At 41.7% G+C, this 13,759-nt stretch overlaps 1 protein-coding gene across 2 annotated transcripts in view; it reads left to right on the forward strand.

Annotated features, from left to right (window-relative positions):
* Positions 1-13,759, forward strand: part of TRPM7 (transient receptor potential cation channel subfamily M member 7) — a 116,275-nt gene that overhangs the window by 20,299 nt on the left and 82,217 nt on the right. The gene's annotated exons all lie outside the window — the stretch shown is intronic.

A 13,759-nucleotide genomic window follows, 5' to 3' on the forward strand; every position in this document is an offset into this window, starting at 1 on the left:
TATGTTCTTCCTGGCATCAGTCATCTTGTAATGTAGATCTCTGCCAGCAAAATAGTTTTTATATTTGCTGCTTGTGAATGCAGCTGACAACCATTTCTTGTTCCCACCATGTATTAACTGAACCTATGTTTATCCTGTGTATACAAGAAGTAGCAGTTGGCAGCAATCCTTTTTAGTCTCTCCCATTGTCTCCTGATTGCCACTACTTCTTCCTGTGAATTTGTCTCTCAAAGAAATTAAATGAAATCCAGTAAAATTATTAAGTCATAATGGCTGTATCCAAATTGGATTTGTCTCTCGACATATCTGACTTGTCTGCTATAAATCAGTAGTAATTGATGTATAATTTGCTTAGAAGGATATGGATGGTTACTCTGTTGGCTGGTACAGATGGTGGAGAGATTACTCTATTCCTGAGCACCCTGAGTGGACTTACTTCACCACTCCTGGGAAATAGGTACTTACTCTCGCCATGTGCCCGCCTGTTACTGACTCCTCTCACTGCATTGTGGGTGGTTAATTCTCTTCCACTACCAGGTTCTTGTTCCAGCACCTGGATCCACTTGTTCTACTTGGCTTCTACACTGGCATCGCTTACTTCTGTTCATGCTGTTGCAACACCTGGTTGGTGACAACTAATTTCTCTCTGGTCGCTTAACTAAGGAGCAGGGCTGTACTTGGTAGCGGGTTGAGATTGGAGACCCTGGGCTCAACCCCAGGACAGTCTGGTAACAGATAAGCTTTTAACACTTCTCTTGTGTTCACAGGATATAAGCAGAAGTTATCTCCAATAAAGTAGGGGTGGGCAATAAGCGGCCCCACAGCTGTTATAGAACTACACATTCCAGCATGCCCTGTCAGTTCTGCTATTTTGCTAAAACTGTTGCAAGGCATGCTGGGATTTGTAGTTCCACAACAGCTGTTAGGGCGCTTATTGCCCACCCCTGGTTTAAAGAGTCTATTCCAAGTTAAAAAGTATTAGTAATATCACAGCATACAGATGTTCTCAGCATAATGTTCAAGATGGTTTATACACATTTCAGAGCCACATCGGCCCTTTTTATCCAGTTGCGTGACTTGTTGGCAGGGGGTAACCCAGCTTCCAGACTCTTCTATCCTGACCACCTGCTGTGGTTTTAAACAAGATATTTATGCCTTCTCTGTTTCTTAGACAAAATCTTAAACTAAATGCTTACTTAACAGATCATTGCCTTACTCAGTATGTCACAAACAAGTGGGATGTAGTCAAAATGTCGACATTTGAAACTGAGACCTTCTCCATGGACTGGCAGTGGAAGGGTTAGGCTGCGGGAGGGGGGATTAGGTAGGGTTAGTCGTACTCTGCCGCGGGAGATGATCCCCGGACCCAGAAGTCTCTGGAGCTGCGTTACCGCTAGGCCACCAGGGACATTTTGTCGACACTCTACACTCATGTTGACATTTAATCCTTCATCCTGGTGAATGATCACATTCACGTTCTCCTGTTAACAGTATGAATGTCGATAAGATACCGCAGTCAAACAAGCTAGATTCTATAATTGTATAGCCTTATAAATCAAATGCACTAAAATAAATGTCTGCAAGTATGCATTGTGCTGGAACCAAATCCCTGTACGTGCTGGACAATAACCATTCCAGCGCACCAACATGCTTAATACATCCATCCCTTCGCTGCTGAGGGTTTTCTCACCCTTGTGCTGAGGTCATTTTTTTTCACTGCTGCACTCGTCACATTCCAGCATCAATATCAATGATTTTTTATGTGGTACTCACCCAGATTACACTTCTATTTTTCTCAGAAGGCAAAATATATATATATATATATATATATATATATATATATATATATATATATATATTTTAAGTCTGTTCATGCGTTCTAACACGTCAAAACAAATTTAGACCAAATGGACAAAATTTTATAATTGAAATTTCAGGAAAGAGAACCAAAACCGAATGTGATTTTTGTGTTTTCTTTTTTTTTCCATCTTATAAACACTGCAAAGATACTTTGTAGTTCTTGTTTCGCCATGGTTTCCACCTTTCTAAAATAGCGGAGTAAATTTCAGAAACCAAATCTGTATCATGAAACTTTCGTACATCCGAGAAATGCGGGACTGTTTCAGATTTGTGAGAATTGCTGCGAGGTTGCGTGACTTTTCTACAAAAACCGACCTGGGATAAGTGTATGAAATGGTGGGAAACCATCCTTGACCCCAAATATGAGTCAACTGAGATAGCAGCTCCTTATAGAAGGCTGTTAGTGGTCATAAGGAAAGTACTGAAGACTTTTAAAAGGTGTCAAATGGCTAATTGTTGCACTTTTTTTATTAAGGTGGGACAATGATAGACAGCAAGTGTTTTTCAGTACCATTTTGGGATACAGAAAAAGTATGCATATTAATTTTTCAGTGTTTTTACACAAGTTTGTAAAAAGTTGGATACAACGGATTTTAGCTCCCATCTGCAAGTTCTAAAACCCTTCTCCTGTCAATACAACTCCACTTACCTGTCTAACATTTATTCCTCCACATCATTTACACCTCCAGATACCTGTTCCATATCATTTAACATGTTTCCATTGACCAATTTATGCTATTTAAACCCCTCCACGTTCACGATTTAATCATCAGGAGGGGTGTACTAGGGTTACACACACACACACACACACACACACACACACACACACACACACACACACACACACACACACACACACACACACACACACACACACACACACACACACCTCAAAGTTTTGCACAACTTTTCTGGCTCTAAAAGGTAGAGGACAAGCACAACAGTAATAGCATAAGAAAATGAATCCATGACAACACGCAATTCCCCTTGTCTGTGATCGCACCATGCATTCCTAATGGAGGTGCGAGTCTTGCGCTATGTGTTGCGCAATTTGCCGCACTAGCGGCAAGGATATAGCTGGGCATATAACTGTAGAAAGCCATCCTATTACAAAGCGGACATCAGGTACTTCTCATTGGTTGTAATCGGGAGGAATGGCATCTGTAAAAGCTCCCAGTTTCGTTGTGTTGAAAAAGCTGTGTTGTCATATAGTCTCAAACATTGTGGTTTAACATTGATATTGTCCCTCAATATATTTGATTTTTTTTTTTTTTTTTAAATTTGCTATTGGGAAAGCCAATATTCTCTTGGGTGGCAACACACAGTGTATTATTGCAGACAGAGAACAACTTCTTTTTGTTTTCTATGCCTAAAATGTACTAATTGCATTTAAAGGTTATGCCGTTATTTCTCATCACTGCCCCTGGCATTATGCTCCTTATTTAAACACCCAATACCCCCCTAAAGCTGGGTACACACTTGCCGATATATGTTTTGATTAACAAACAATATATCTCAAATGCATCGGCGGGTGTATACACCAGACATGTCTGTGGATGACGTCGTTCACAGACAAATTAAGTGCAACCTTGCAGCACAGCCGATGCCTGTGTGTACGGATGACCTTCTGACTGCCCGTACACTGGCTGCAGGAACCGCTGCTCAACTGAGCAGGCAGATGTAAAGCCCGCCCAGTTATGTCAAGCCAGACATATCGTGCGACTGATTGGTAAGCTATACACCCTTACCAATCGGTCACTATGTATGCTGACCGATCCTTCGTTGTGTGTACACAGCATAATACTGCAGAATTCCTAAGCAAAGACTGGATGAAGGACCTGTTATATCTGTTATTCGTTACATACATTTATCCAAATATACTCATCCTTCATATAGATGTCATCACCAACCTTTCAGCTGCTAACACATTTGACCTGCCTGGGAAATATGGGAGTTGCTATGTACAAGGTTGCGCCCCAAAACCCAATGCTAATTAGAACACCTATGGTACATCATCTGTAGGGTTCTTTTACTGTGGTTTGTCTGCTGTTTTATGCTCAGCAAGTACTGCTAATAATATATTGCAGCTGCTGTAGATGGCTGAAAGAAGGCTATCATTTTTTTATTTTATTTTTTAAAGAAATTTCAGTGGAAATCCCCTTAAACACCATTTGACAGACAAGTAATGGAAATACCACAAGCCTGCTTGTTGGCGGAAGTTTTTTTTATCAACTTATTTTTTGTTGTATTTAGCATAAGGCATTCAAGACCTGTTATTATGTGACTGTTGGTACTAGTAAGAGGCTGGAATGCACACTTCTTCCTGTTTGGTTGTTGATTGATAAGCTGTTTTAGTTTCCACAGTGAAGATTGTGAGATAACGACACTTTGATGGTTTGGAATTTTTGCCTTTGAGCTATGGGCAAGTGCGATACTGGGCACAGGCAGACCTGTGACTTGTCACGTGTACCCTGGAGTTTAAAGTGGAAAATAAACAGGAACAGATTGGGAGGGACACATTTTCACAGCAGGTGGAATTAGTCTTGCTTTTTAATTAGTTAATAGTAGTATTAACTTGCATGGGTCATTGTATACTTGTCACAAGGGCTAAATGTTTAATAATGTAGGATAGATGGGGGCGATTCAAATAAGTGCGAGGTGAGTAGCTTGTCAGTAAGTGGGTACCGTAGCTATTCAATTCACTGCACTGTTTGGTCAGACTATAACCACTTAAGTCTGAGAATGCCGGTTCTCGCGACTTTACCTGGGTGTTTAGTTGCAAGAACTGGCATTCTCAGACTAAAGTGTCGGCCGCGAGGCTGTTAGCACCACGCTAAGCCAGCAAACAGCTTCGCGGCTGGCGCTTAAGTTGGATTTGTAGTCTCACCTCAGGAGGGCGCGAGAAGAAATCCATTAGTCAGACTAACAGCGCGCTGAGTTGAATAGCTCCGGGAACTCCTTCCTGGCGCTATTAACAGCACACTGAATTGAATCACCCCCCCTAGATTTAAGGTCTTGATCTGTGCAATTTAAAATTTAGGAAACAGATTTACATTTTTTATTTTAGCAGTTAGAACTCTTGGCACCATACTTGCCTACTTTCTAGATGCCCTTAGTGGGGGCAGCCTAGTCAGAACAGCAAGGGACATGGCGTGGCAGTGCAATTGCGTCATTGTGGCCCTGCCCTTGTATACAATGCTGAGATTACCAATGTTGTAAAGTGTGTCTGCTATAATGCGATTCAGCATGAATCACGTCATCGGTTGTCCAGACCGCCCACTACACTTGGGAAGTGGGTGGTGGACACAGACCGCAGCGATGGATCCGGTGTGCACACTATATGTTGTGTACGATCTATTGTTGCGATACACTTATACGCAGTATATACTATAGTGTGTACCCAACTTTAGTCGTTTTTATTTTCTTTTGTTAGTTTATGTACTTTTAAAGGCGTTGCGGACCCCTTGTGGCGCCATATAAATAAAAGAGAATATATTTAATACATAGGATATGTGGAATAATTTGAGATGTGACATGGCTGGTGCTCCTCAAAGGCTCACCACATTGTTTGCCACATATCGATTATTTTATTTACTGGAATGTGACATTGAATTATCAAACTTTATACAGGTAGATTGTGCTTCTTTAGAACTACACAAAAACATTAGTAGTGTGTGCGTATATCTCAATGGCAATGTTATAATTTTTCTCTGGTTGTGTAAATAGAAGTATATTTTGGCAGTAAATCTTTTCTATTGTGGTGGTACATCTACTCATCCGCTCATTATCAAATTACTGATTTGTATCTTCGATTTCAGGACGGAAGGATGGAAGGCACACCATCATCTTACATTGTACAGCAGGGGTTCCCAACCACGGTCCTCAAGGCACACTAACAGTCCAGGTTTTAGGGATAGCTATACTTGAGCACAAGTGACTTAATTAGTACCTCAGTAATTTTGATTAACCATCTGTGCACAATCATGGATATAACTAATACCAGGACTGTTAGCGTACCTTGAGGACTGAGGTTGGAAATCACTGTTGTACAGTGTTAAATGCATGCTTCACTGCTACTGTGCAAACACACAGCACAAACGTCTATATTTTATTAGAATACATAGTTTATTGGAATACATTCTCATTAATGCAAAAATCAAATCTGAAAATCCTGGCAGCGACTCAATGAATAAAAGCAGGCAGACATGGTCTAGATCAGTTGTCCTCAGGACCGAACACAGTTCACGTTTTCCAGGTCACCCAGCAGATGCACAGGTGTAGTCATTACTCACTGACACATTTTAAAAGATACACAGGTGGAGATAATTATTTCACTTGTTGTTCTGTGAGGAAACCTGAGGACCACGTTTGAGAACCTGTGGTCTAGAGGTCCAGTGATCACGCTGAATGAAGAAAAATTGTGGGTCCCAAGGACCCTTCACTTTAACTAGAATTGCGGTCCTAGGCCACAGTTTCTGGGTCCCATCACATATTATGGGGGATGAGGGCAGGCAGCAGTTGGAACAGTGCTAGGGTCAGGTGGTAGCTTGGGTAGCGCTGGAGGCAGGTAGTATTTGGGGTAGAGTAAGTTAAAGGCAACGGTAGTTGGGGTAGAGCTGGAGGTAGAGGCAGGGAGAATTGGGGTAGATCGGGTAAGGGCAGGCAATGCTGTGGGTAGGAAGGGGGTAAGTGCAGACAGCAATTAAGACCGTGCTGAGGCGCAAGGAGGGGGTTAGGAGCACGCAGCACGCGGACATAGAGGTGGACTATAAACCTGTGGAGAGCAAAGCGAGCCCACGAGGGGACATGTTTCTTCTTTTGGTGGACTTTATGGGCATGGAACCACACATCTGCCCTCACATCACTTCCAGGTACATCTACGGAAGTGGAGCTATACACTACCATTAGTCCATATCCCTGCGTTATCCTCCTCATTTACAGCAGCTCTGCATTTTTGAGGAGCAGCCTTCAGGGGGAGCTGCTGGGTGCACATCCAACTGGCGGTGACACGGATATCCAGAAATGGCAGTGCAAAGGGGAGCAGATTATGCACCTACTTAGATACACTGCCCTTTACTGCAACATTAATAACCTGTGGTTACAGCGAAACTTAAGGGAGGCCACGAGAAGGGTTGCCAGACTGCAGGGACAATTTGAAGCAGCCGCGGGTCACACAGGCTGAGGTCTCCTCACAGAGCTTGCTCACTGGATCATGGTAATATACAAGCGGCCGGCGAGAGGTGGGGGGCGTCGGCAAGCTTGGGCAGCGATTTGGATAAGGAGACACTGCCCGCAGGCGATTGGTTGGGTAGATGCTGATGATTTTTATTGGCTCTTGCAGCGCACACAGGGCCTCAATGACTCGCATAGCATTCCGCAGGACCCGGTCCGTTTTAAAAAGTCCTTCAATGTTTATAGCATGTAAAAATGCGCTATAGCGCATATTTTGCGATCACTGTTGTGGTTCATACCATGCATAATGGGGTAAGAAATGTGATCTAAGCTACTGACGGCGAATGATTGTAGATGTCATATGGGGGTTTTGAATCTCTCAGGAACTACTGATCTTCTGGGATTTTCACACACTACAGTTTTTAGAGGTACAGGTAATTGTGCAAATAACATCCAGTGACTGGCCAGATTGTTTGAAGCTGACAGTAATTAACGCATTCAAACAGTAATATGCTGAAGGGCTTCTCTGAACACAAGGCACGGTGGGGGCGATTCAATTCAGCAGGATTTGAATAGCGCTGGGAAGGATTTCCCGGAGCTATTCAATTGACCGTGCTGTAAACTCTTGACTAGAGGGTTTCTGATCGGCACCCTCCTGAGGTGCGGGCAAAAATCTGACTAAACTAGGGCCGCAATGCTGTTTTCCAAGTTAGCGCATGTGCTAACAGCATTGTGGCTGGCACTTAAGTCTGAGAATGGTGGTTATCGTACCCGGCTTAAAGTGCTGTAACTGCCATCTCCCAACTAAGTGCAGGGCACAGCACTGTAAATTAAATAGCTCCTAAAACTCCTTCCTGACTCTACTTTAAATCACACAGAATTGAATCGCCCCCATTGAATCTTGTAGTGGAAAGTGATTCAGCAGCTGAGCTCCACAATGGGATACATTCCTGTCCGCTACCTGAGGCTACTGTGGGTTCAGGCTCACCCAAACTGGTCAGATGAAGATTATATAAACTCTACCTGATTTGCATATCTTTCTGCTGCATCATGCAAATGGTAGGCTCAGAATTTGGATTAAACATGGGGGGGGGGGGGGGGGATTCAATTGTCTTGAGCTTCCCACAGCTCCCATCTAAAGTGATGGGAGCAATTAAATTGTGTTTGCTGATGGGTGCCCTTATTTCTGCTCCCAGCTCCAGAGGTGGTGTGCATGAACCTGAGAAAAGTATGGCTTTTAGGCGCCAAAAAGTAGAGCGCCCAGTTCTTTGAGTTAGCCTCTTCACGCAAAACAGTTGATTTTCCCCGCCATAAATTTAGGATTGTGATGTAATGTTATGGGAAATATTTTCTTGCCACACATTCATACCCATTTGAGCATTGCATAAATACTAAAACCTACCAGAGTATTGTTGCTGACTATCTGCTTCCCTTTATGACCAGTGTCTCACCAGTCTCATGTTCCAGAAAATACCTTCTCTTTCAGGAACATTTACTTCCTGGGGGAGTGCTGGGAGCAATCTTTGACTGACTGTCCTGTTTTTTTTTTTCTTGTAGGCTCGCATCAGAGCCATCTCCAAATTGATGCCTCTTCCACGATCTCTAAAATACCTCCTTTTTTGACACATGCTACCAAGGCTTTCATGCACTTTGTCACTTGTCTTGATTACTTTACCTTTCTAGTAACTGCCTACCCCTGTCCCAAAAGGCTGTTCTTTCTGCTGCCATACATGACCAGCTCTGCCAAAGTTATTCGCCTGTCCTTCCACAACGTCCACTATCCAACGCACTTTACCAGTTCTTGCATTTGCTCCTTCTTCCCTCTAATTGTGCATACACACGGTACAACCTGCACAACCAAAGATATCGCTGATAGATTTCCATCCAACTTTCTGTAGTGCGGGGCAAACGATTTTGGGTAGATATCTGATAGATATTTCAGTGAAGTCATGTCTTTACAAATCGTCCAAGTTGGCCTGCATGTATGGTTAACCATAGATCTCGTTATCTTACATGCGGGAACGCGCATCGTTGGTCGATAATTCATTGCATAAACTTGAACGATTTATCGTTCAGGAAAATCGTCCCGTGTGAATGCAGCATTAGAGTGCTCATGCTATCCTCAGTATTACTCTCTCCCCACTAAAACCTACTCAATATCTGTTACCACCTCATTTGCACATCTACAGGTTACAACTACAGTGAATCCTCTCCTCTGGAATGTTCCTCTGTGGCTACTGAATTAGGGTATTTTTTTCCTTTTTTTTTTTAAATCAAGCAGTTTTTATTACCTCCGTGTATCTAGCTGGACACCCGGCATTGCCTGGGTTGAAGAATGCACATTCAAGTACATCTGCAGCCTTCTTTTTTTTACAGTGATTGTCTGGTTCTCGAGTGGCTGCTTGTCTCTTTTGTTGAGGTGCCAAGCGTGCTTGTACCTCGTCTGAGGTCTCCTCACGTCTCAAACATAGCCAAAAATCTAATGCTTGTCAAACTGCACCACCATGCCGAATTTGGTGGAGCTAGGTACAAAACTCTGGCCATGCATAAAGGACAAACCAACACACTTTGTCGCTTATATAGATAAGACAAAACAACAAAGACAAATAATTAAAATAAACATATAGGTACAAATAAGCAGTGTTGCAAAGACAGAACTGTACAATATAATTATAAATAGACAAAAATTCAGTGAAATAACCATAAATTCATGCCAGGAAGGAGATAAAGTACAGAATAGTATAGTGCCAACATATTCCGTTGTGCTTTACAATTGGGTACACAGTAATAAAACCAGACTGGGTAGTAAGATGGACACAGAGGTAAGAGGGCCCTGCACGCAAGCTTATAGGGATAGAATCTCAACTCTTCTATATAACCCAACAACCGAAAGTTGCAAAAGGAAAGGGGTGCGTGCAGCACAAGGCATCCTAGGGGGCTAGAGATAAACACCTTAAGGATTAGCATCATCCTGATGTATGCCAAACTGAACTAGTTTGAGTTCAGATTAATTACCCAATCTTGTGGTCAAGTGACTTTGCGCCGAACACCTAAACTGAAGATGCCAAGTTATTTACGCACCCAAAATGTCTCCCACCAGGCTGGCCAATTCTCTGCCACCTCACCTTGACATGTGCCAGACCTTAAAGAGAATACAGAAATCCGGGGCATGTTGTGTAGAATTGTTGTGTAATGTGGATGCATAATGGAGATGTGATTCCTGTATTTCACAGAAAGTCTTTTTTTCAAGACTTGAAAGTTCTATTTTCTCCATATCATCGGTGAGTTTGGGGAATCCCACAGTGGATGTAGGACTAGTTTTGTTCTAGGTGTACTTGTTTTTTATCGCAGTACATACATATGGTGCGACGTGCCCTCTCCTTTCAATTCCCAGATTGGCAGCTGCCACTGGCGCACGTGTTGCAGAGGCGAAGGTCTCATCTCTACTCTCTCTAATCACAGCTGGGGTCCACATTTTACAAAGATTTGATAGTTATTTCCCGCATTCCAGTTACTTGGATGCAAGTTGCTTTGCTTGATTGTTAGCACACTGATACATTTATTTCTTTGCGTGGTGGCTTCACTGTGAGCAAGACCTTGTTCTTTCAGGGCCTTTATTCCAAATGAGCTCAATTAATAATGCGGTGAATAAAGAATTTAGGTAGTATTTATTTTAATTAGCATAATAAGAAAAACATTTTGAAAGTGGGTTTATTTTTGCCAATTGGTATACGGTGATATCCAAGTACTGAGTGCCTGCCACATTCTTCTGTACAATTTATTGCTGATAAGCAAGTCCTGTTCAGGCTATTGTCAGCAAGGTGTACAGAAGAGTTTGACATAATCCGTAGGCAACTCCATGCGTTCCTGCCTTAACTTGCACAACCGAAATCCTCAAATGAAATGTTTTGCATCCAAAATACTAAGTGCTGTTTATAAACTTCAGTAGTAGTGTTCACTCATGGAGATAAGGGGGACTAGACTCAGAGCTACACTATATGTGGAGCAGGTAAGAATGTTATGGTGTCGCTCTGCAGGTGTTACATTATTCAGGTTTTTAAAAGCCTTTCGTCAAATACTGGTCAATGTTTATACTTTAATTCCTATGACTGTTAATGTAAATTGGATACAGTAAAGGGAGATTTGGCTGCAGCCCAACATTTTGTTGATCACAGGTTTTGTCACCTTTATAAGTGTGATCCATGGGATACCATAAATGGTTGCAGCAAATAGGCTTATTGACGTTTAGCAGTACATTTGTGGAATGGGTCATCTGCTGTAAAGACTCACATTATAGTGCATTTGTGTTTGGTTGTGTGCTCAGGTGGTCACCTTGTCTTTGTCTTTCCTTTGCTAATCATTAGGACTTGGAGGGTGCACTCCATTCTTCTAATGTCAGAACAGTTACATTTAAGAACTATTCATTTGTTTCTTACCCCAGATGCTAATGGGTCCTATACATCTGCAATGTGTGGCCCAATTCCCCGTTCTGCTGACGCCGGGGAATCCAAAGAAATGCAATTTGATGGAAATCCCAGATTCATCAATCCCGAACAAAAAATGATCGTCGATCCGGTTTTTTAACATGGTTTTTCCCTGATCCGCTAACGCACAGGTTCTCAAACTCTGTCCTCAGGACCCCAAACAGTGCATGTTTTCCATGTCTCCTCACAGAATCACAAGTGAAATAATTAGCTTCACCTGTGGATCTTTTAAAATGTGTCAGTGAATAATAAATACACCTGTGCTCCTGCTGGGTGACCTGGAAAACGTGAACTGTATGGGGTCCTGAGGACCGAGTTTGAGAACCACTTCGCTAACGGATCGCCAATAATTCTTCTGTACCAGCGTCATCTCATATTCAGCATCTCTCATGGTTTTAGTGCACTGGATTGAATAGCCCTGGGAATTCCTTCCCGGCGCTATCAACAGTGCGCTTAATTGAATCGCCCCCAAAGTCTTCCAACTAATTTACCTGCTACACCACACCTGATAGGCTTTTGCACTGAAACCTGGTTGTGGCAGCTTTTAATCAAGAATGTTGAGCTTGTAGATTTGATGAATCTGCTTAAAATGTCATATCCACTAATAAATAAAACCTTTTGCAGAAAAATAAGTAATGTGGAAAGTTGTATTCTCTTCTCTAGCAATACTACTTTAATTGCTGCCAGTAGAAGACTTGTGATCTGTTCTCTTCTGACCCCCATGTCATTTGGCCCAACTTGCAAACAGGTGGATTTTTCCAGTTTAGTAATCTAGGTTCACTTTACAATTAGATCATGCACAAATACCGATTTGCAGTGTAATTCTGATTAATGTTTCAGAAATGTAAACAATATTCATTATTCAGTTTTATGCTTGTTAAATTGTGCATCCCTGTATAATTTATAAACTGCATTTCAATGTGGATGACTTCAGGAAAGATAAATGGTATTTTTTTAATACTAGACATTTTGGTGTGTAATGTGCAGGGTAGCGTCTGATATTTCTCCATGCTTGCAGCTATAACTGAGAATGTTATAGAATATAATTTTCTTAATTCTGTATTCAGCATTTCTTATGTGTGCTTTGCTATTTAGTTAATCGCTCATAGTAACATGTAATTTTTTTACTGAAACAAAGTATATCCCCATGGTGTCAATTTAGTACGGTTAAGTGGGTTATGCGCTTCTTTTAAATTTTTCAACATTGTAATTTTAAGTAAAATTACATCAGTTTTATAATGATATAGATGTACTATAATAATACCTCAGCCCCGATGGGTACTTATTAGGCATTTAAATAACATACCTGTGTGGAGCACTCTATGTTTTTGCAGTGCATTTTAAATGATTATTTAGCTCAATTTTGTTTTTGTTATTACAGGTTATATTTGATATAAATGTTGGTATACAATGAATAATATGGTTCACTCTCAGACTTTAAGTTGCAAAAAACCCAAATCCTATAAACATGCAGTTGTGATAATGTACAGATGTGCCCTCATACACCTAGCCTCAATATGCCATGTGCCGCGAGATGCAGGGCACGAGTGACCTGCCAGGTCCCGTGCGTCTACGATTGCGCTGGGCATATTTCGCCCGATAATGCACCTTAGTAGCAATGCAACTAAGATGCACCAGGAGATTGCACTGATTAATTTGTATATTTGTGTGCAACCAACGGAACGTGGCATTTATAAAAGCAGCAGACGCTGCATCGTAGATTCAGACTCCGTCACACACAGATATACAAGTGTTACGTATCAAATTAATCAATGCAGTCTCCGGTTGCGTCTTAGTTGTATCACATTGTGACCAAGTCTCATTTTCAGACCAAGCAGTAGTACGGGACCTGACTCACCACATGGAGCTGTTTGATGTGACTGCAGTAATAGTGTATGAGGACACATCTGTACCTTTTTAGACATTCATTTTAAAGTCAGTAAAGCTGGCCATACACATTAATGGTGCATACACATGGTCAGATTTTTCTTCAGATCTGAATGATAATGATTTAAAAAATCGTTCAATCGTTCATATCTGAAGTAAAATCTGACATGCCTGAACGATGGACGATGAACGATGCGCGTTCCCGATGGTCAGATAACGATATAACATCTGATGTGTTTGCAGTCCGACTTGGACGATTCCATTCATTTTAATGCAGTCAAAAATCGTTCAAATCTTTCATCTGACAGATCTGACAAATCTGACCGTGTGTATGCTCCATAAGATTATCTGTCCAT

This window comes from Taudactylus pleione, unplaced genomic scaffold (genome assembly GCF_031769625.1).
Source record: "Taudactylus pleione unplaced genomic scaffold, aTauple2 ptg000129l, whole genome shotgun sequence".
In the NCBI taxonomy this organism is placed as follows: Eukaryota; Metazoa; Chordata; class Amphibia; order Anura; family Myobatrachidae; genus Taudactylus; species Taudactylus pleione.